The following is a 21,588-nucleotide window of genomic DNA, read 5'->3' on the forward strand; positions in this document are numbered from 1 at the left end:
AATGCCACTCATGTGCAACTGTCATGTGTGTATGTGTCCATTGTACAGTGCCCTGATGCCTGTGTTTTGTTTCTCCCTGTCTGCAGCGTCAACTGATGAAGAGGGCGGAGAAGGTGCTGTGGAGCACAGCGGCGGGGATCCGACCGCCAGCCGGAGACGCAAGGCCCGGCTCCCCTCCCGTGTTGTCATCTCGTCGGGGAGTGAGGAGTCCGGTGCCGCGTCCCAGGCCGCAGCTGCCGGGGGGAGGTCCAAGAGGCGGAGGTTGCAGTTGGACTCCTCGGCAGCAGAAGGGGCAGCTGGGACCCCACAGGGTCCAACAGTGGAAGATGGCAGGGAGTCATCCAGGTTGGTGGGGTGTTTGGTGGAGGAGGAGGCCATGCAAGCACCAGAGACGGGGTCTGGAGGTGGGGATCCCACTGGTGCTAGTGGTGCAGTGCAGGACCAGGGACAGGAGGCAGCACAGGCCGCCGCGGAGGTGCCTGTGTGCAATCCTGTCCCCGATCCTGTCCCTGCATTATCTTGCACCAGCAGGGATGCCTACGTCCAGACCCGTTTTCAGGCAGGGGATGAGCTGACGTCAACTGGCCTTCCTCTGCCTACGGACGTGGCCATCCAGGTCCGGGTTGAGCCTGTCCTGGCTGGTGTGGCGTTGCGTCAACGGGCCATGCGAGGTGACCTGCAGTCTTTTCATGGAGAGACTGCACGTCATCTCGAATGGCTCGTTATCCACGTCAGCCTGCTGGGACAGGTCACCCAGGCCGGATTCCGCTGTCTGATGGGGCTTGCTCCGACCCCCTCCTCAACTGGACCCCCTACGCGCCAGTCGTCCTCTGTGCCATCTTCCCACCCATCAGTCACCTGGGTGCCCTGTGGAGCTGCCTCTGACGGTGCGGCCAGGCTGGTGGAGGAGGCATCCCTGCCACAGTGGGGAGTCGGATGTCCAGCAGGGGTGGCCACATCAACAACTGCACCCCAGCCGGCGGAGGATGTGCAGGCAGCAGGAGGCAGTGCATGGGCAGAGGCACAGCAGCAGCACCAGCAACATGGTGGGAGACATGAAGGCTCGGGGCTTTCGACATCGGAGGGGCAGGCATCGGCCGGAGGGCAGGGGGACCCAGGACAGAGAGTGTCTTCCGTGTGGCAGCAGTTGGGCCACGCCATAGGTGCGGAGCGGCGGCGGGCGGAAGAGGCGCGGCTCACAATGGTCAGGGCGGAGAACTCCATGCGGAGGGCCCTGAGGCGGGCCGAGTGCCTCGAGGCAATCCGCAGGGGGTTGGAGGAGGACACGGCATCGTCCCTGCGGACCCTCGGGGCCATGGAACTGGACCGCCTCCGGGACATCGAACAGGAGTTCGATGATGCCCTGGCCCGGGACACCACAGAGTGAGCCGCTGGACTTGCCCGCCGCCTTTGTATATAGTTCTTTAGTTTTAGGTTTCCTTTGTTTCTTATTATGATTTGGAGTCGACGGACACTGCTTCACTTTTTGTATATAGTTGATTTTTAGGTAGGTTTTTTAGTAGGTTTCCTTTGTTCAGTTGGGCTCATGGACCCTTGGTAGTTTTTTACATAGTTCTTTGTTGCATGGAGATATTTTTACATTTGACTTTGGACAAAAAATTTTTGGATTCTGATTTGCATTTTTTGGTTTTTATACGGACAGCATGCTTATTTTTTCTCATTCACATTGTAGCTTGTTTCCTTTCTTTAGCATTCTTTATTTTTTTCAATACAATTTTGTTTCCATACTTCACTGGCCCTCATTACGACCCTGGCGGAATTCGGAAAACGATGGCGGAAATGCAATACCGCCATCGAATAGCGCTCGGTGCGACTATGACCCGTCACCGCAAAGTACGAAGCCATTAGCGACACCGTAGTGAACGCCAACGCTAACTGCACCAAGCACGCGCGCGCGCGCCATGCCAAACTGTAAACACCACCATGGCGCAAGGGTACGCCAATTCCGACCCTAGCGGACATGTACCTAACGCCATCAAGCATGGCGGAATGTACCATTCCGCCATGGTGAGAAGTACGGCATCGCGAATCAACCGTAAACGGCCCCACTGAGTGCCTGTACACCGCTCCCTGCCCACAAAGTACAACTCCCCGTAGGTGCAATGAAGTCACAATGCAACCATTGAAATGTACAAGTCACCCATGCATGCCAACGAACAAATGAAACACAAGAGGGGCCAATGGGAGCTGCAGGGCACAGATGGCACGAATACAGAAGCCATCCCAATGGACATGACCACAGTCCCCCACCAAGAAACGCACGCAAACACAGGCACCTGTGACCAGCCATATTCCGATAATCACATCATTCCACCAGTCCACCTGGCTGACCGGCATCTGCTACACAAAACCCAATCCCCCACCCCTGAGCATGACAACATTCAAACAGTCATATTGGCAGCCCCCATCCCTGACCTCACGGGCTTCGTAGGCAAACGCGCCCAGTACAGTACCACGCAACTAAACTCCGAAGCTGGAACCCAATGCAGATCTCCTCACAATACATCGCTCCCCAAATAGGAATATGCCACATTACTTGCAAAGAAGAACGCTACACGGGCCAAATCAGAATAGAAATTTAATGCACAACAAAATCACCAAGCCCATACAGCCATCAGGCCATGAACTCCAAAACACATTTCACCATTGTGGGCTGCATCCGCAAGAAATGACCAGCCACTACTTGTGTGACGCCCTGTTCCATCATGGTACACAGAGCCACATTCACGTACGAAAAGGCAACATGGAAGCGCACACAACCGCAGGGCCGTCCCAATGGGGAGGCACTAGTCCAGCTGAAAGGCCGAAATGTTGCTCCGAGCCACCAGCACTGCGTAAGGGCATGTGGCCCATTGGCGATCGTCCCATAAGATCGTAATGCTGCTCCACTGATTAACACGAAGCAGCAGGTGTCGGGAGTAAAACCCATCTGCAGGAGTGGCATACAGATGGCAGTGGCAAAAGGGGAGGAGATACCTGTCAACCAAAAGAAAAGAAAAAGAACAGAATGGCCATCAGAACTACCCAAAACCACTTGCGACTCATAACCATCTATATCGAGGTGTAAACACCATCACAAACGAGTGTACCTGTGCATGCGTCTGTCAAAACAGAATCCATCAGATGGGATTGGTAACGTGCATGGACACAAGTGTCTGAGGGCGCGTCGAGACAGGGAGGGCTCAACAAGGCCAGATAGACGATGGTCCCACTATGGCAGCCCTGCATCACATAGCGTAGGGTAGGCGGATAGATTCCAAGAAGCCCTGTACATGGCAAACTCTGTATCAAATCACCTGCCCATGCATCCATTCATCATTCCCTCATCCCGGGATTAAAACGCCTGAATATTTACTCACATAACATTAGAAATATCCATTGAGTCTGTGCGTTATGCAGCCTGCAAAATCCAAGTGCCCCAGCCCGTAATTCCAGTGTAGTGAAGTAACATGTATTTGGAAACGTCCGGCCTCATCGCCCACGTCGCTATTGCGCATCCCAAACCATTCATATCAATCATTGCATCCTCGCCATGGCCCCTGTCCCAAGGACATTGAACAATAGTACGTTATATTTGCAGTCAGACCTGTGGGCATTTCCTCGCCGCTAGCTGAAAACCGAAAGCGCCGCCCTTCGAATTCCTCATTTGCAACATCACGTCGAAGAGGCATCTGTGGCCGTTTGAAATCACTAATTAATCCATCGAGTGCGGCTGTGTGTGAAAATGGCAACTGCCTTCACCCACAAATGGGACGCCCCGCCCGTCGTTGCAACTCGGTACAGTGATGCATGAGGGTCCACCGTTACTCGAGTACTACGTTCCACTGACCCTTCACAAGTCCGTTCGCGACTGCACAGATAGAATGTGAAACAATGGGACCACAGCAGAATGAACATATCAACCAAAGTTACACGGCCATCGGGTACAAATACATGATTGCAATAGCAAGATGCCATTCCCCGAATTGCAGCGTTGTGTGCGGGACGTGCTCGGCCAAAGGGGAGAGCAGTTTGCACAGGTGGAATGAATCACCACAGGTGGAGGCCATACAGCCTGAAAACACATAAATTGCACACCCAGTCTCCTCCCACAACCACACCGAAATGCTACCGGCAGGACTCGCGATGTTGGCCCTGGGGGACCTGATAGAACTGCAAGTACTCCAACTCCAAGAAGAAGACGAACACCAACTACAACCGGCCGCACGGAGGAGACGCAGGAGGAGGAGGAGGGCAAGGCAGGGCCAGCAAGGGCCGCCAGCACAGCCACTACCACCACGCAGGCAGCCCGCAATCCCACGCCTCCGAGCACATCCGTTCAACCTCACTGATGAGCAGATCCACACCCTCTACCGTCTGGACCGGGACACCATAGCCGCCATTGTGGACATGACACAGGCTGACCTTGTCAGCATGATAGATAGCCCAACCGCCATCCAACCCCTACTGAAGGTGGTGTCTGTACTACACTTCCTGGCCACAGGCACCTACCAGCACACAGTCGGACAGTTGCATGGCATATCACAGCCACTGTTCTCACGGACACTATTGCAAGTGCTCGATGCCCTCCTGCAGCACGCAGACGACTACATCTCTCTACCACGCTCGGAGCAGGAAATTACCAACACAAAAGTGGGATTCCATGCACTTGCCGGCATACCGGGTTGCATTGTGCCATCGACTGCACCCATGTGGAATTGGTCGTCCCACATGCCATGGAGGCCCAGTACCGCAACCGAAAACAATTTCATTCTCTGAATGTACAAATGGTGTGTGACTCCAACAGGATCATTACACATTGTTGTGCCCGATTCCCTGGATCAACCCATGATTCTATGGTCTTGAGGAACTCTACAATACCACGCTACATGGAGCGACACGCAGGGAACAGATCCTGGCTACTCGGTGAGTCTCATTACATGCATGATAATGTGGGGTATGTGATTCGGCAATGACCTGGCAGGAAGGGGGGGGGGGGGGTGTGCGTACGTAGCAATGGCATTCCACATCATACGTTTATCGTCCTCATACAGGTGATGCTGGATATCCACTGAAGAGATGGCTCCTCACACCAGTCCGGAACCCACGGGACCAGCATGAGGAGGACTACAACCATGCCCACTCACGTACCCGTGTAGTCATTGAACAGGCATTCGGCCTACTGAAGGGTCGTTTCCGCTGCCTCAGCAGGTCTGGCGGGGCACTCCTGTACCGCCATGAGAAGGTTGCGAAGATGGTGATGGCATGTGTCATGCTCCACAACATGTGCGTACGTAGAAATGTGCCCATGCCCCCTGACGCAGAACTGCAAGCACCTGATGATGGTCATGATGAGGGTGGGGATGTGGCAGCACCTCAAGGAGTCTGCGAGGCACCGGAGGGCCGTGACATTCGTCAGCATCTCATTGATGTATGCTTCTAGCACTCACGCCTGGTGGCTGATACATGGACACGGGACTCGTGGCACTGTGTGTGTCTGGGACATGCACAATATGGACTGTACGCCTATGATGGCCTAGTACACAAAGATCAATGTCCACACATCTCATTGGTTGATCGTGCACTGTTTATGGCATATGTGATATCATGTTGTACACCCTATTGACCCGCCACCCAAGTGAGCCCAACACACCCCCTCCACCCTCCTACCTCCCCCCCGAACACCAGTGTCCAAAGATGCTCATTGTCAGTGGGCAGTCGCTATTGCAAGCCCCCTCTGCGGGTATCAGGGGCACCCCTGCCTGTGGAGCGCAGGTTCCTCCCAGATCTACGTTGGGGGCTGCCCTGGACGGAACTTGCAACGGATGATGTCTCTGCCTGCTCACGTCCATGCATGTCCCTAAGGGTTTGCGAGAGCTCAGTGAGCACACGGCGCACTGCGGCAAGTTCGGCACATACGTCCTTGGACGTCGCATGCAGTTCCCCCCTCAGGCTCTCGGTGCTTCTCTCCATTTGGACTCCCAGGCTCTCGGTGCTACTCTCCATTTGTGCCCTTAGTGTCTCTGTACCTCTCTCCATTTCTGCCCTAAGTGTCTCAGTTGATGTTTCTATGTCTGCCTTAGTGCCCCCACATTCATCGGCATGGTCCTTGAGGAGCGTGGCCAGTTGCTGCTGTTGCACGATTAACTGGTCGAGGGACTGTTGCCTCTGCTGGGCCATGGCCATTTGCGGGGGTGTCACAGAGGGGCTGTTGACCTCATGTTGCCTTGCCACAGGGCTTGTGGGGGATGGCCAGTCGTCGTCTTGTGGGTGCCCCTGCGTGGTATCCTCATGGTGTACGGGATGGAACAGACAGGGGGATTGAGACAGGTCATGGATGGATCTGACTTCGACATCCCCGTCTTCTGTGTCGGAGCATGCTGCCATCAATGGGGTGTCACCTATGGTGCTGCTGCCACCAGAGGCAGTGCCTTCTGTGGCATCCGTTGGGGGGACCTGTGGTGGTGTGGGCATGCTGGCTGCTGGGGTGCCTGTTGATGTTCCCTCCTCTGTGCTGCCACCTGATTTGTGCTGCTGCCGTGTCTTGATGCGTGCAGCTGAGGTGGAGGGTCTTTGGCCGTTGGTCTTGGCCCTCTTTGCAGGTGTGCTGGTAGGGGTGTCCTGCTGCTCGTCGTTTGGATCGGACCCTGTGGTGGAGTAAAGGAGGGCGAGGGTTATTGATGGGTCTGTGGGAATTGGAATGGCATTGTATCACATGCATTGGGGTGGTACCTGAGGGTGATTTGGGTCGGGGCCTTGGAGGTGCTTTCATTTGTGTGTGGAGTGAGGGTGCAGTTGTTTGGCAGCCTGCAGTTAGGGTGTGCCTGCTGCACGTGTAGTGCGTGTTTTAGGGGTTTTTAATTATTTATGTATTTATTGTGGGTTTTAACGTGCGCTATCAGGCCGATGTGTGTGGACGTTCTCCTGGACATGTGTTTCTGTTGCACTATGTGGACACATGGTACTTCACATGGATGGACTTTGTGGATTTGGCATTGTTTTATCTGGCCCACCTACCTGAATCTTCGGATGTCTGCACTCCTTTCTCCATCCCTCCGACTCCCTCTATGCTCTCCATTCCGATGGTGGAGGCACAGATTTCTTCCCAGGGGGTCAACTTGATGGGTGATTCAGGGCCTCCCCCGGTGGCTGTGGCAATGTTGCGGTTGGCAGAGAGTATGCTGCGGACGCGTATCCGCAGGTCGTCCCATCGCTTTCGGCATTGCTGTGGGGTGCGGGGTGCGGTCCCCACCGCACTTACCCGCTGTGCCACCAGAGCCCATATGGCGTTCTTGTTTGCAAGTGCCGTCCTGGTCATTTGCGTGCAGAAGACGACGGCAGCATTCTCCTGGAGGGTCTCTGTTAGCACGGTGAGTTCCTCACGGGAGAAGTGGACCTGCCGCTTGCGGTCGCACGCTTTCTTCGCTACTTTTCCCATTTTTCTTGGTTTCGCTAGGGTGGATGACGGGTTGGGGTGTGTCTCAGGGTAGTGTTTTTAGTGGTTGTGTGGTTTTAGTGGTTTTATAGGTGTACGGCGGGATGTTTCCCGTTCCGGGCCCATGTTTTAACTTCCGTTTCCGTATATTTCCGGTCACCGTACTTTCCGGTAGGCGCACACTGCGGTGTCCGCTGTGATGGGTGGCGGTATTGCACCTAGGGCGCCGTACGGCGGCGGTGTGGGCCGTTTTGGGGTCATTTCCGCCATCGCGGACTTTGCACTTCCGCCATGCCGTGGTGCTCGTGCCCGATGGGTCGCAATGGGCCGCACTTTGCTCCTTCGTGCAATGGCGGAAACGTTATTTACGCTGTGGCGGTCCGGTCAGTCACTTTCCGCCAGGGTCGTAATGAGGGCCACTGTGTGGTATCATCTCATTGGTTTCATGCATGTCATGTTGGGTGTTTTCCCATTCAATTGCAACCATTGTGTGTGACGGACATTGGTTCATTAGCTTCATGAACATTGGGGGTGTAACATGTTATTTCCATTTCCATGTGGGTGAATGGGTTACTTGGTAGGGCTTTTTGGCTGTGGAGGCTGACCATTACGCACATGATTGGGGATTGTGAGGACCTGGTGTAGGGTGCCCCTGCACTGCTGGGGGGTGGGGGTGGTGGGAGACATGAGTGGGGGCCTGCTGGAGGCTGCCCCTGCACTGCTGGGGGGTGGGGGTGGTGGGAGACATGAGTGGGGGCCTGGTGGAGGCTGCCCCTGCACTGCTGGGGGGTGGGGGTGGTGGGAGACATGGGTGGGGGCCTGGTGGAGGATGCCCCTGCACTGCTGGGGGGTGGGGGTGGTGGGAGACATGAGTGGGGGCCTGGTGGGGGCTGCCCATGGTGGCAGGGGGGTGTGGGTGGTGGAAGACATGGGTGGGGGCCTGGTGGAGGCTGCCCCTGCACTCCTCGGGGGTGGGGGTGCAGGGAGACATGAGTGGGGGCCTGGTGGAGGGTGCCCCTGCACTTCTTGGGGGTGGGGGTGGTGGGGGACATGGGTGGGGGCCTGGTGGAGGCTGCCCCTGCACTGCTGGGGGGTGGGGGTGGTGGGAGACATGAGTGGGGGCCTGGTGGAGGCTGCCCCTGCACTGCTGGGGGGTGGGGGTGGTGGGAGACATGAGTGGGGGCCTGGTGGGGGCTGCCCATGGTGGCAGGGGGGTGGGGGTGGTGGGAGACATGAGTGGGGGCCTGGTGGAGGCTGCCCATGGTGGCAGGGGGGTGGTGGGAGACATGAGTGGGGGCCTGCTGGAGGCTGCCCCTGGTGGCTGGGGGGTGGGGGTGGTGGGAGACATGAGTGGGTGCCTGCTGGAGGCTGCCCCTGGTGGCAGGGGGGTGGGGGTGGTGGGAGACATGAGTGGGGGCCTGCTGGAGGCTGCCCCTGGTGGCTGGGGTGTGGGGGTGGTGGGAGACATGAGTGGGGGCCTGGTGGAGGCTGCCCCTGCACTGCTGGGGGGTGGGGGTGGTGGGAGACATGAGTGGGGGCCTGGTGGAGGCTGCCCCTGCACTGCTGGGGGGTGGGGGTGGTGGGAGACATGAGTGGGGGCCTGGTGGAGGCTGCCCCTGCACTGCTGGGGGGTGGGGGTGGTGGGAGACATGGGTGGGGGCCTAGTGGAGGATGCCCCTGCACTGCTGGGGGATGGGGGTGGAGGGAGACATGAGTGGGGGCCTGGTGGGGGCTGCCCATGGTGGGAGGGGGGTGGGGGTGGTGGGAGACATGAGTGGGGGCCTGGTGGAGGCTGCCCCTGCACTGCTGGGGGGTGGGGGTGGTGGGAGACATGAGTGGGGGCCTGGTGGAGGCTGCCCCTGCACTGCTGGGGGGTGGGGGTGGTGGGAGACATGAGTGGGGACCTGGTGGAGGCTGCCCCTGCACTGCTGGGGGGTGGGGGTTGTGGGAGACATGAGTGGGGGCCTGGTGGAGGGTGGCCATGGTGGCAGGGGGGTGGGGGTGGTGGGAGACATGAGTGGGGGCCTGCTGGAGGCTGCCCCTGGTGGCTGGGGGGTGGGGGTGGTGGGAGACATGAGTGGGGGCCTGGTGGAGGCTGCCCCTGCACTGCTGGGGGGTGGGGTGGTGGGAGACATGAGTGGGGGCCTGGTGGAGGCTGCCCCTGCACTGCTGGGGGGTGGGGGTGGTGGGAGACATGAGTGGGGGCCTGGTGGAGGCTGCCCCTGCACTGCTGGGGGGTGGGGGTGGTGGGAGACATGAGTGGGGGCCTGGTGGAGGGTGGCCATGGTGGCTGGGGGGTGGGGGTGGTGGAAGACATGGGTGGGGGCCTGGTGGAGGCTGCCCCTGGTGGCTGGGGGGTGGGGGTGGTGGGAGACATGGGTGGGGGCCTGGTGGAGGGTGCCCCTGCACTGCTCGGGGGTGGGGGTGGTGGGAGACATGAGTGGGGGCCTGGTGGAGGCTGCCCCTGGTGGCTGGGGGGTGGGGGTGGTGGGAGACATGGGTGGGGGCCTGCTGGCAGGTGCCCCACAGTGCTGGGGGGTGGGGGTGGTGGGATACATGCATTGTTGATCAGTAGTGCAAGGTGACATGTGGGTTGGCTGGGGGGCATGCCCATGGTGGATGGGCTGCCTGCGGAACATGAGCAGGGGTGCAGGGTAGTCCCCCGTGGTGTGGGCTGCCTGCAGGGGCCGTGGAGGTTGTTGGAGCGTACACCTGGGAGGACCCACATGGCCAATTCACGTGTAGTACTCCCCAGAACCCCTGAAATACACATTCCCTGCTGAAATCGCGTGTGCAACTTCCCGCGCACCCCAGAAATACACGTACCCTGCTCGCACTGGGACAATCGCGTGTGGAACTTCCCGCGCACCCCTGAAATACACATACCCTGCTCGCACTGGGACTATCACGTGTGGAACTCCCCGCGCACCCCTGAAATACACGTACCCTGCTCGCACTGGGACAATCGCGTGTGGAACTTCCCGCGCACCCCTGAAATACACGTACCCTGATGAAATTGCGTGTGGAACTTCCCGCGCACCCATGGTATACACGTACCCTGCTCGCACTGGCCCATTCGCGTGTGGAACTTCCCGCGCACCCCTGAAATACACGTACCCTGATGGAATCGCGTGTGGAACTTCCCGCTCACCCATGTAATACACGTACCCTGCTCGCACTGGCCCATTCGCGTGTGGAACTTCCCGCGCGCCCCTGAAATGCACGTACCCTGCAGAAATCGCGTGTGGAACTTCCCGCGCATCCCTGAAATACACGTACCCTGCTGAAATTGCGTGTGGAACTTCCCGCGCACCCCTGAAATACACGTACCCTGCTTGCACAGGGCCAGTCGCGTGTGGAACTTCCTGCGCACCCCTGCAATACACGTTCCCCGCTTGGCGTTTGCTGTTTGCCAGCCCAGTGAACTGGTCCAGGTTTAGCGCAGCCCTTTGCGATGATTTAGCGATTTTGATGGCTTTTCCTTGCGCGAGGGCGTTCTCGGGGGCGTTACTGGCGCTGCTGCAGGGTCGCTGCGATTCTCTGTGCCACGGCTGGTTTGGAAATCGGTTTTAGCGCACGTGCCTGTCGCAGTCAATCGCACGTGGACACTCTGCGCCAGCCGCTTGCGACACTTTTCTGCGAAATTCTATGAATTACCCTGATAGTGTTATTTAGGACACTTTAATTTTTTTTTACGAACATTTCAGGACACCGCATGTGTTCTTGCTAGCGAACAGTACGAACAGGTACAGTGTTCTTCAGGACACCTCCATTTTCGTTTATTTCCGAACATTTCAGAACACCTGCACTGTCCGCGGACACCTACATTGTTTTTTTTTTAAAAAAAAAACTATTTACAACACAATATAAAAATTAAACTTTATTTAACATAAATTAATAATTTATGATAGAGAAGGTGAGGCAGAAACAGAAACAAAAACAGGAGAATTAGGGGTTTCATCATGATTGTTATTAGGTGAAGAAGGGATGGAAGTCTCATCAAAACGTTTTGGGTTATGGAGAGGGTTTGGGGATAATTGACTCGGATATAGTGAGGAGGGACAAGTACATGTGGGGCAATGGTACGAGGTTTTTGGTTTAAAATGATCTTCCACAAAAGTTTTCAAATTATTAAAATTAGTCAACAATAAATCAATTTTTTCTTCTATACTGTGAAAAGTGTTATCCATAACAGGCTTTTCTGAAGTATTTTCTATTTTGGTATGCTCTGTACAAAAAAATATATATATGTATGTCAAATGTATACAAAATAATAATAATTAAATGGTTTATATTATAAAGTGTTTACCATTAGTTTCACTATCTTGTGACATTTCTTCATGTGGGAAATGTTCCTCTAGCCATTCCAGAGTACTAGACATTTCTGTGAGAGAAAAAAAAATAATAATAATATATTTTTTTATCTAATACAGAACGTTTATAAATATATGAATACAATTAAGTACACTTACTATTTCAGGTAAAATATGTCCTATGTACTCAGTGGGTCTGCTCTTTTTCTCAGTTATGTTGTGTTTGTGAGGTAATTATGTTGGAAGCCAATTTATTTTCTTGTGGTATATTCCATTTTAGAACATAGTGCATTTAAATGAATGGTTAGTGTGTTGTATATATGGGTTACATTTCTTATGTATTAGTACATATAATGTGTTTGTGTGCTTTTTTTTTAATTTGTTAAATGTTCCTATGTTATGATATAACAATCAAACATACCCCCCCCAGAGTTTTTTAGGTAGTGGTACTGTTCTTCCAACATGTCCGCGAACATTAAATGAGTTTGCGGACATCAAATACAGTAGAAGAGATTCAGTCAGTTCCATATGATATGTATATAAAGTGAAAGTCATTATTGTTAAGTTTCACTACTAAAAACCTACAAAATTCAATGAAAAAACGTTGTTAAAGGGACGGTATGGTTAAGTTGCGCTACTAAAAACCTATGAAATTCAGTGAAAAAACTTTGTTAAAGGGACGTTATGGTTAAGTTGCGCTACTAAAAACCTATGAAATTAAGTGAAAAAACTTTGTTAAAGGGACATTATGGTTCCAAGTAAAACCGAAAAACCCTTGAAATTCGCCAGTTATGGTAAGCTAAGCAACCATAACTCGCGCCACCACCGTGAACTGCTAAGACTAACACCCAGGACTGGCGAATTTCAAGGGTTTTTCGGTTTTACTTGGAACCATAATGTCCCTTTAACAAAGTTTTTTCACTGAATATATATATATGTATATATATATATATATATATATATATGTATATTACACAGTCATGGTAGTGGCTGTGTAGTTATGGTTAAGTTACTGGGCCTCATTCCGAGTATGGCGGTAAGGGATAGCGGCCACCGGTAACGAGACCGGTGGTGGTATTCCCTTACCGCCATACTCCGAGTTCCCTCTGCGCCCTCGCCCTTAACGCCTGCTTTGAGCAGGTGTTAAAGTCGAGGGCGCAAAGGGGCCTCCAAGCCAATAACGTTCACCGCTATTTGCATCTTCCCCATACCCATTGAGCCCTATGGGGGCTCATTTGGGAATGGGGAAGAGCCTTGGTGAATGGGGAATTACCGCCCCGCCGACCTTGGAATGGGGCGGTGATTCCGCCATCCACCAAGGCGCTGCCGGTCTGGGTACGGCGTCAACCAAGGCGTTAATAGCGCCATTGGTTAGCGCCGTACTCGGAATGAGGCCCACTGTTTCCATAGGAAGAGCCCTTTTTGAATGGCTTATAACTTCCGCTCCCCCTGGACGTATCCTCACCAAACTTTGCAAAAAAAAAGTATATGGGTCACTCTGAATTTATTTTGCAAAGTTTGGTGAGGTTTGGTCCAGGGGGGGCAAAGTTATAGGTGGGGTCCCAAAACTTCTTTTTTTCCCATAGACTGAATGGGAAAAAAACTTTGCTCACGCCTACAGGCCGAACCGGTGGACGGATTTTCACCAAATTTGGATCAGGATCAGCGGCTTGGTCCCGAAAGCGTGCTTTTGCAAATTTGGTGAAAATCCGTCCAGTAGTTTTTTAAAAATGACCAAAAAGTAGGTCACAAAAAATTAGTTATATCTATGTTCGGTCCGCGGACACACTGTCCTGATTGGCCAATCGGCTTGCGTCATGTCTGTGGACATGCAGCATGTTCGCTGATTGGACGGTGAAGAGCGTGAAGTGTGTCAGATTTTTGTAAACGCCCGCCATCTTGGATTCGCGGACGTCCACGGTCAGCGTGGTGAAACTTGGTGGAAAAATACTATTTAGTAAAGTGTTTTGGTGTGTAATACTGTTTGGGGAGGGTGGGGGGATAAGAGATGGGTTAAATGTTGTATTTATTTAGGTGGCAGACACCCCTCTTGTGTTTGTTCTGACTGCAAACAATACGGGTGTCCTTAAATGTTCGTAAATAAAGGAAATGGGGTGTCTGAGGACACTAAGGCTGTCCATATGGTTCATAGGGAAGTTGAAACTGTTCTAAGAACACATCAAGTGTAGTGGGATGTTCGTAAATAAAGGAAATGGGTGTGTCCTGCGGATGCTATGACAGTCCGTATTGTTCGCAGGCAAGTTGAAACTGTTCTAAGAACATAAACGATGTCCTGAAATGTTCGTAAATAAACAAAATGGGGGTGTTCTGAGGACGCTAGAACTGTCCAAATTGTTCGCAAGCTAGCTGAAACTGTCTTAAGAACACATGCAGTGTCCTTAAATGTTCTGAAATAAATGAAATGGGTGTGTCCTGAGGATGCTGTCCGTATTGTCCGTAGGCAAGTTGAAATTATTCTAAGAACATTTGTCCTGGGATGTTCGTAAATAAACAAGATGGGGGTGTCCAGAGGACGCTATACCTGTCCGTACTGTTCGCAGGCAAGTTGAAACTGTTCTAAGAACACTTGTCATGTCCGCGGACATTAAAAGTGCCCATATGGCATAGTTAAAATGTTTGATTCTATGGGTGTGGTATGCTGCAGTGGTTACAGTGTCCTGAAATGTTCGTAAATAAACGAAATGGGTGTGTCCTCAGGATGCTGTCCGTATTGTCCGTAGGCAAGTTGAAATTGTTCTAAGAACATGTGTCCTGGGATGTTTGTAAATACACAAAATGGGGGTGTCCTGCGGACGCTATACCTGTCCGTACTGTTCACAGGCAAGTTGAAACTGTTCTAAAAACACTTGTCATGTTTGCAGACATTAAAGTGCCCATGTGGCATAGTTAAAATGTTTGACTCTATGGGTGTGATATGCTGTGGTGGTTGTGGCCAGGGCATAGAGTCTTTGGACCATGGCCGTATGTCCACGCACCCAAGACTTTATGCCCTGGACACAAACACTGCAGTTTAGCACACCCATAGTGGCTTATCCAGTTTTGGGTGCATGGACGAAATCAAATTTATAAGCAGCGAAGTTATAAGCTATTATGGGTGTGGTATGCTGCGGTGGTTGTGGCCAGGGCCTAGAGTCTTCGGTGCATGGTCAAGACCAAATTTATAAATAGTGAAGTTATAAGTCACTATGGGTGTGGTTTGCTGCGATGGTTATACTTATTATAATATACTTACTGTTTGGTTTAGTAACTGGAGTACATGTATTCCTTGTTAATTTCTGTGATAAAAGTAAATATCATGTTAGTATTGGTATTTTGTAATGATTTATAACATGGAATAATCAACTTTTTTTTTTACCCTCATATTTAGTAGATTACAAACCAGTGTACTGTGCAATTTGCTCAGTTTCTGTGTTTGTTGCTAAAATCATTGGGTCTGTGAAAAAAATAAATCCATGTTGGATTAAAAAAAAACTTTTTTTGTTATGCTACAGTCTATTTGTTTGTTTGTTTTCAGTGTTCACTTGTTGTTTCAAGCTAATGTTCTATATATTGTCTTGTTGCAGATTGTTGGAGTCGTTAGATATCTGTTGACATATTGTAACTGTCTATTCTTTGTTATAATGAAGTGGTATTGATTTATCTGTTTGGATATTGTAAAATCTAGGTGTAGTTAGATTCCAGTTGGTGTATTCTAACTGTCTATTTTTTGTTATAATGTAGTGGTATTGATTTATCTGTTTGGTTATTGAAAATCTTGGGGTAGTTAGATACCAGTTGGCGTATTCTAACTGTTTATTTTTTTATATAATTTAGTGGTATTCATTTATCTGTTTAGTTGTTGTAGAATCTTGGGCCAGTTAGATACCTGTTGGCATATTCTAACTGTCTATTTTTTGTTATAATGTAGTGGTATTGATTTATCTGTTTGGTTATTTTAAAATCTTGGGGCAGTTAGATACCAGTTGGCATATTCTAATTGTCTATTTTATAATATCATTTAGTGGTATTCATGTATCTGTTTAGTTGTTGTAGAATCTTGGGGCAGTTAGATAGCTGTTAGCATATTTTAACAGTTTATAGTTTTTTAATAGAGATTTTGTTACTGTTTAAGTACAGCTTAGTTAATACATTTTGGTTTTAAGAAGATTAAATAAGTGTTTGTAAGATTTGCAGGTAATCTCTTCTTTAGAGTAATGGTACTATCATTACATTTGAACCATCCACATATTTTTTATATATATGCAGTATAGTGAGCTGCATTGGTTGTGTCTCCTGTGTGGTAGATTATACCTATTGTTGTGAAGGTTTTCTTACCAAGTGATACTTGACCATATGTGAATCCAGTCAGCTTGCAGTTGTTTTTGGTACCATCTGCATTGTAACATAGAAGCATTAGTATTACATATTTACTATGTGTTTGTATTAGTAAGGTGGAGCGATTATCCGAATTGCAGGTAGTGCATAATCTACCATGGTTTGCATTTTGTACAAGTTGCTGAAATGGAACGGATTCACAATTAGGTATTGATACATACACAAAGCGCACATTGGGGATTTGTTCTTGTGTCACATTGTTGCAGAGAGTGCTTGTATGTTTCCACATGTATGAAATCTGGAAGGTTTCATTCATAGGTATGTTTTAGTTTTCCAGTACTTGTAGTAAGTACATTCGAAATGCTTGTGGATCTTCCTGTGGGTTTATAGTGAATTTCACCTTTCTATGAAGTACTAACATTTGCAAACACAATTGGTCTGTACTGTGTAAGTAAATGTTGTCAACAATTGGTAGTAATTGAAATACAATATTCATTGCTACATTTGCATAGCAACTTACACCAATTACATTTAAAAGTTTAAATGGACGAGGTAGTTCTGTATCTGAGAGATTTTTCTTGAGTTTTTCTTCCTTTTTTGAAGAAGTACCTGGTTTAGTTTCCCCAATAGTTTCTTTTTTGTTTGTGATACTTGATGAAGTATTTGTTTTTTTTTATTCTCTTTGGAGGATTTGCAGTTACATCCTGTTGCATTTCTGTTTGATTTAGTTTTCTTTTAGAACATTTTACTTTTTGTGGAACAGGATATGTTTTTAGATGGAGGTTGTATAGTGAATGAAGTCTATTGTATTCTAAAATGCAAGGAATATCAGCATTTACTTTACTTGCATTAAAGTTGATTAAGAATAGACCGTCAAGTGTACGTAACCGTGATAGTGCTACGTAGCTCATGCCTTCTTTAAAGACTGTGTTACCAATGTCTATCAATGCTTTGTCTAGGGTAAAACCTTGTGATTTATGAATAGTGACTGCGTATGCAAGAGTTAGAGAAAATTGTTCTCTGCATACATACATGTCTTTGAAGAGAAGGAATCGAGCTGTTGAGCGTCCTATCCTTATCACTTCTGAAAGTTTATGAAAGAGAATATTGACAAACTGAATGTTGTTGTCACGTGGGTATGTTTGAAAGCCAACAACTGTACCCAATGCTCCATTAACTAGTCCTTGATCCACGTCAAGGTTACGTTTAAGCATTACTCTGCAATTTAAGGATAATTTTAATATTTTTTCCAAACCCAGCTGTGTTGGAGATTGAATTTTCTAAACTATTAAGGGGGTAATTCATAGAATTAAGCGCACAAGTGGCGCATGCGGCTGGCGCACAGTGTGCGCGTGCGAATCCCTGCGCCAGCCGCATGCGCCAAAACCCATTTCCGCGCACAGCGTATTCATGGATTCCAGCCACCAAAACCAGCCGTGGCGCACAGTGGCGCAGCGACCTTGCAGCAGCGCCAGTTACGCCCCCAAGAACGCCTTCCGCGCAGGGAAAAGCCATCAAAATCCCCAATCCAGCGCAAAGGGCTGCGCTAACCCTGTACCAGCACGGCAAGCGGGCTACGTGTATTTCAGGGGTTCGCGTGAAGTTTCTCACGCGATCGGGCCTGGGGGAGCGGGCTACGTGTATTTCAGGGGTTCGCGTGAACTTTTTCACGCAATCGGGCCTGGGGGAGCGGGCCATGTGTATTTCAGGGGTTCGCGTGAACTTTCTCACGCGATCGGGCCTGGGGGAGCGGGCTACGTGTATTTCAGGGGTTCGCGTGAAGTTTCTCACGCGATCGGGCCTGGGGGAGCGGGCTACGTGTATTTCAGGGGTTCGCGTGAAATTCTCACGCGATTGGCCTGGCCGCGTGTATTTCAGGGTTGCGTGGGAAGTTCCACACGCGATTGTCCTGGGCGCGTGTATTTCAGGGGTGCGCTGGAAGTTCCACACGCGATTGTCCTGGGCGCGTGTATTTCAGGGGTGCGCGGGAAGTTCCACACGCGATTGTCCTGGGCGCGTGTATTTCAGGGGTGCGTGGGAAGTTCCACACGTGATTGTCCTGGGCGCATGTATTTCAGGGGTGCGCGGGAAGTTCCACACGCGATTGTCCTGGCCGCGTGTATTTCAGGGGTGCGTGGGAAGTTCCACATGCGATTGGCCTGGGCGCGTGTATTTCAGGGGTGCGCGGGAAGTTCCACACGCGATTGGGCTGCGTGCGGGTATTACAGGGGTGCGCACGAAGTTTTACACGCGATTTCAGCAGGGTACGTGTATTTCAGGGGTGCCGGGGAGTCCTACATGTGATTTGCCAGTGTGGGTCCTCCCAGGTGTTCCCTGTACACCCTCCACGGCCCCTGCAGGCAGCCCACACCACAGGGGACTACCCTGCATCCCTGGTCATGTCCCGCAGGCAGCCCACCCAACATGGGCATGCCCCCCAGCAAAGGCACATGTCTCCTTGCACCAATGATCACCAACTCATGTCCCCTTGCACCCCCACCCCCAGCATTGCGGGGCACCTGCCAGCAGGCCCCCACCCATGTCTCCCAGCACCCCCACCTCCCCAGTCACCAGGGGCAGCCTCCACCAGGCCCCCACCCATGTCTCCCAGCACCCCCACCCCCCCAGTCACCAGGGACAGCCTCCACCAGGCCCCCACCCATGTCTCCCAGCACCCCCACCCCCCCAGTCACCAGGGGCAGCCTCCACCAGGCCCCCACCCATGTCTCCCAGCACCCCCACCCCCCCAGTCACCAGGGGCAGCCTCCACCAGGCCCCCACCCATGTCTCCCACCACCCCCCAGCACTGTGGGGCACCTGCCAGCAGGCCCCCACCCATGTCCAACTCATGTCTCCCACCACCCCCACCCCCCAGCACTGTGGGGCACCTGCCAGCAGGCCCCCACCCATGTCTCCCAGCACCCCCACCCCCCAGTCACCAGGGGCAGCCTCCACCAGGCCCCCACCCATGTCTCCCAGCACCCCCACCCCCCCAGTCACCAGGGGCAGCGTCCACCAGGCCCCCACCCATGTCTCCCAGCACCCCCACCCCCCCAGTCACCAGGGGCAGCCTCCACCAGGCCCCCACCCATGTCTCCCACCACCCCCCAGCACTGTGGGGCACCTGCCAGCAGGCCCCCACCCATGTCCAAGTCATGTCTCCCACCACCCCCACCCCCCAGCACTGTGGGGCACCTGCCAGCAGGCCCCCACCCATGTCTCCCAGCACCCCCACCCCCCCAGTCACCAGGGGCAGCCTCCACCAGGCCCCCACCCATGTCTCCCAGCACCCCCACCCACCCAGTCACCAGGGGCAGCCTCCACCAGGCCCCCACCCATGTCTCCCACCACCCCCCAGCACTGTGGGGCACCTGCCAGCAGGCCCCCACCCATGTCCAACTCATGTCCCCCACCACCCCCACCCCCCAGCATTGCGGGGCACCCTCCACCAGGCCCTCGCCCATGTCCCATCCATGCCCCCACCACCCCCACCCCCCAGCACTGTGGGGCACCTGCCAGCAGGCCCCCACCCATGTCCAACTCATGTCCCCCACCACCCCCACCCCCCAGCATTGCGGGGCACCCTCCACCAGGCCCTCGCCCATGTCCCATCCATGCCCCCACCACCCCCACCCCACAGCACTGTGGGGCACCTGCCAGCAGGCCCCCACCCATGTCCCATCCATGCCCCCCTGCACCTGGGTCCCAACAATCCCCAATCATGTCCGTAATGGCCATCCTCCCCTGCCAAAAGGCCCAACCAACTATCACATCCACCCACATATCAAAGGCAATTACATGTTACACACCCAATGTAAATAATGCAAATGAACACATGTCTGTCACACACAATGGCTGCAAGTGAATGTTAAAACACCCAACATGACATGAATGAAAGTAATGAGATGATGCGACACATTGAAGGATGAAAATAAAAATGTATTGAAAATCAACAAGAATGGAAATGAAATAAGAAAAACCACAAAGCAAAACAACAAAAAGAAGTTGAATGTCCATGAAAAAAATCCCAAAAATCCAAAAATCCATAGAAGAACTATATACAAGACAATCCCGGGTCCATGAGCCCAACCAAATTAAACCTAACTATGTCAACTAACTAAAAACTGAACTATATACAAAAAAGTGGCGCATTGTCCAATCGCAACCAAATAAAAAAAAAAATAATTCAAAGGAAACCTACCACTAACTATATAACTATATACAATGGCAGCGGGCAAGTCCTGCGGCTCACTCTGTGATGTTGCCGGCCAGGGCATCATCGAACTCCATGTCGATGTCCTGGAGGCGGGACTCTGTCCTGGCCCCGAGGTCTCGCAGGGATAACCCCATGTTCACCTCAAACTCCCTGCGAGCTTCCTCGAGGCACCCGTCTCAACGCCCGACGCATGGAGAACTCCGCCCTGACCATGGTGAGCCGCTCCTCTTCCGCCCGCTGCCGCTCCGCACCTATCCGCTGGACCAACTGCTCCCACACGGAAGACACTACCATCCCAGGGTTCTCCTGCCCACCGGCCGATGCCTGCCCCTCTGATCTTGATGGCCCCGAGCCATGATGCCTCCCACGTCGAGCCTGCTGCTGCCTCCGACGTCTCTGCCAGCACGACAGCATCCAGGATGATGGAAACCACCGACGCCGTCGTGCACGTGCCCTGACCGATGATGCCGTCAAATCCTCCATCTGCTGGGGTCCAGTTGCTGTGTTGTCCCCCTGCTGGACCTCTGACTCCCGACTGTGGCAGGGATGGGATCCCCACCGAGCTGGCTGCGTTGGTCAGGGCAGGTCCACAGGGGGCCCTGGTGGCATCTGGGCCGGAAGACGGCAAGGAGAACGACTGGCGTATAGTCTCCACAGAGGAGGAGAGGGACGCCAGATTGGCCGACACATGCAGGAAACCCCCGAACATGGCCGATCCCAATTGGGCCACGTCGGCACGGTGCTCTTCGTCCAGGAGGAGCACGCACGGCATCACGAATCATAGCCGTGCGCATCGCGACCCCAATCAGGACCTTCTCCACACGACCAGGGGTCCCCTCGTCCGCAGGTGGAGGGGAGTCAGATGACATGGACATCCCCTCTACCTGCGGACGGGCCTGGGATGGGGCATCCCTGCTGGTGCAAGGTGGTGCACCCACAGGTTCAGGGACAGCGACATGCACAGGCCCCTCCACGGTGACCTGTGCTGTCTCCTGCCCCTGCCCCTGGACTGCACCACTTGCACCAGCAGGGATGCCCCCACCAGGCCCCATGTGCACCTCAGTGGTGGCCTCCTCTTCCTCTGTGGAAACCACCAACCTGGATGGCTCCTCGCCGTCTAACCGCCATAGCAGGCCCCTGTGGGGGCTCACCCACCCCTTCCGCTGCAGCCGTGGGGGCATCCCCGCCGCCTTGCTCCACAGCGCCGTCTCCGCCCTCTCCTTCACTAGCCGCTGCGTAGAGGGAGACATAGAACACAGAAGGTGAGAAGGTGCTCAATGTCCTGCATT

The sequence above is a fragment of the Ambystoma mexicanum genome, chromosome 6p (genome assembly GCF_040938575.1).
Source record: "Ambystoma mexicanum isolate Mex_15411 chromosome 6p, UKY_AmexF1_1, whole genome shotgun sequence".
NCBI classification, from domain to species: Eukaryota; Metazoa; Chordata; class Amphibia; order Caudata; family Ambystomatidae; genus Ambystoma; species Ambystoma mexicanum.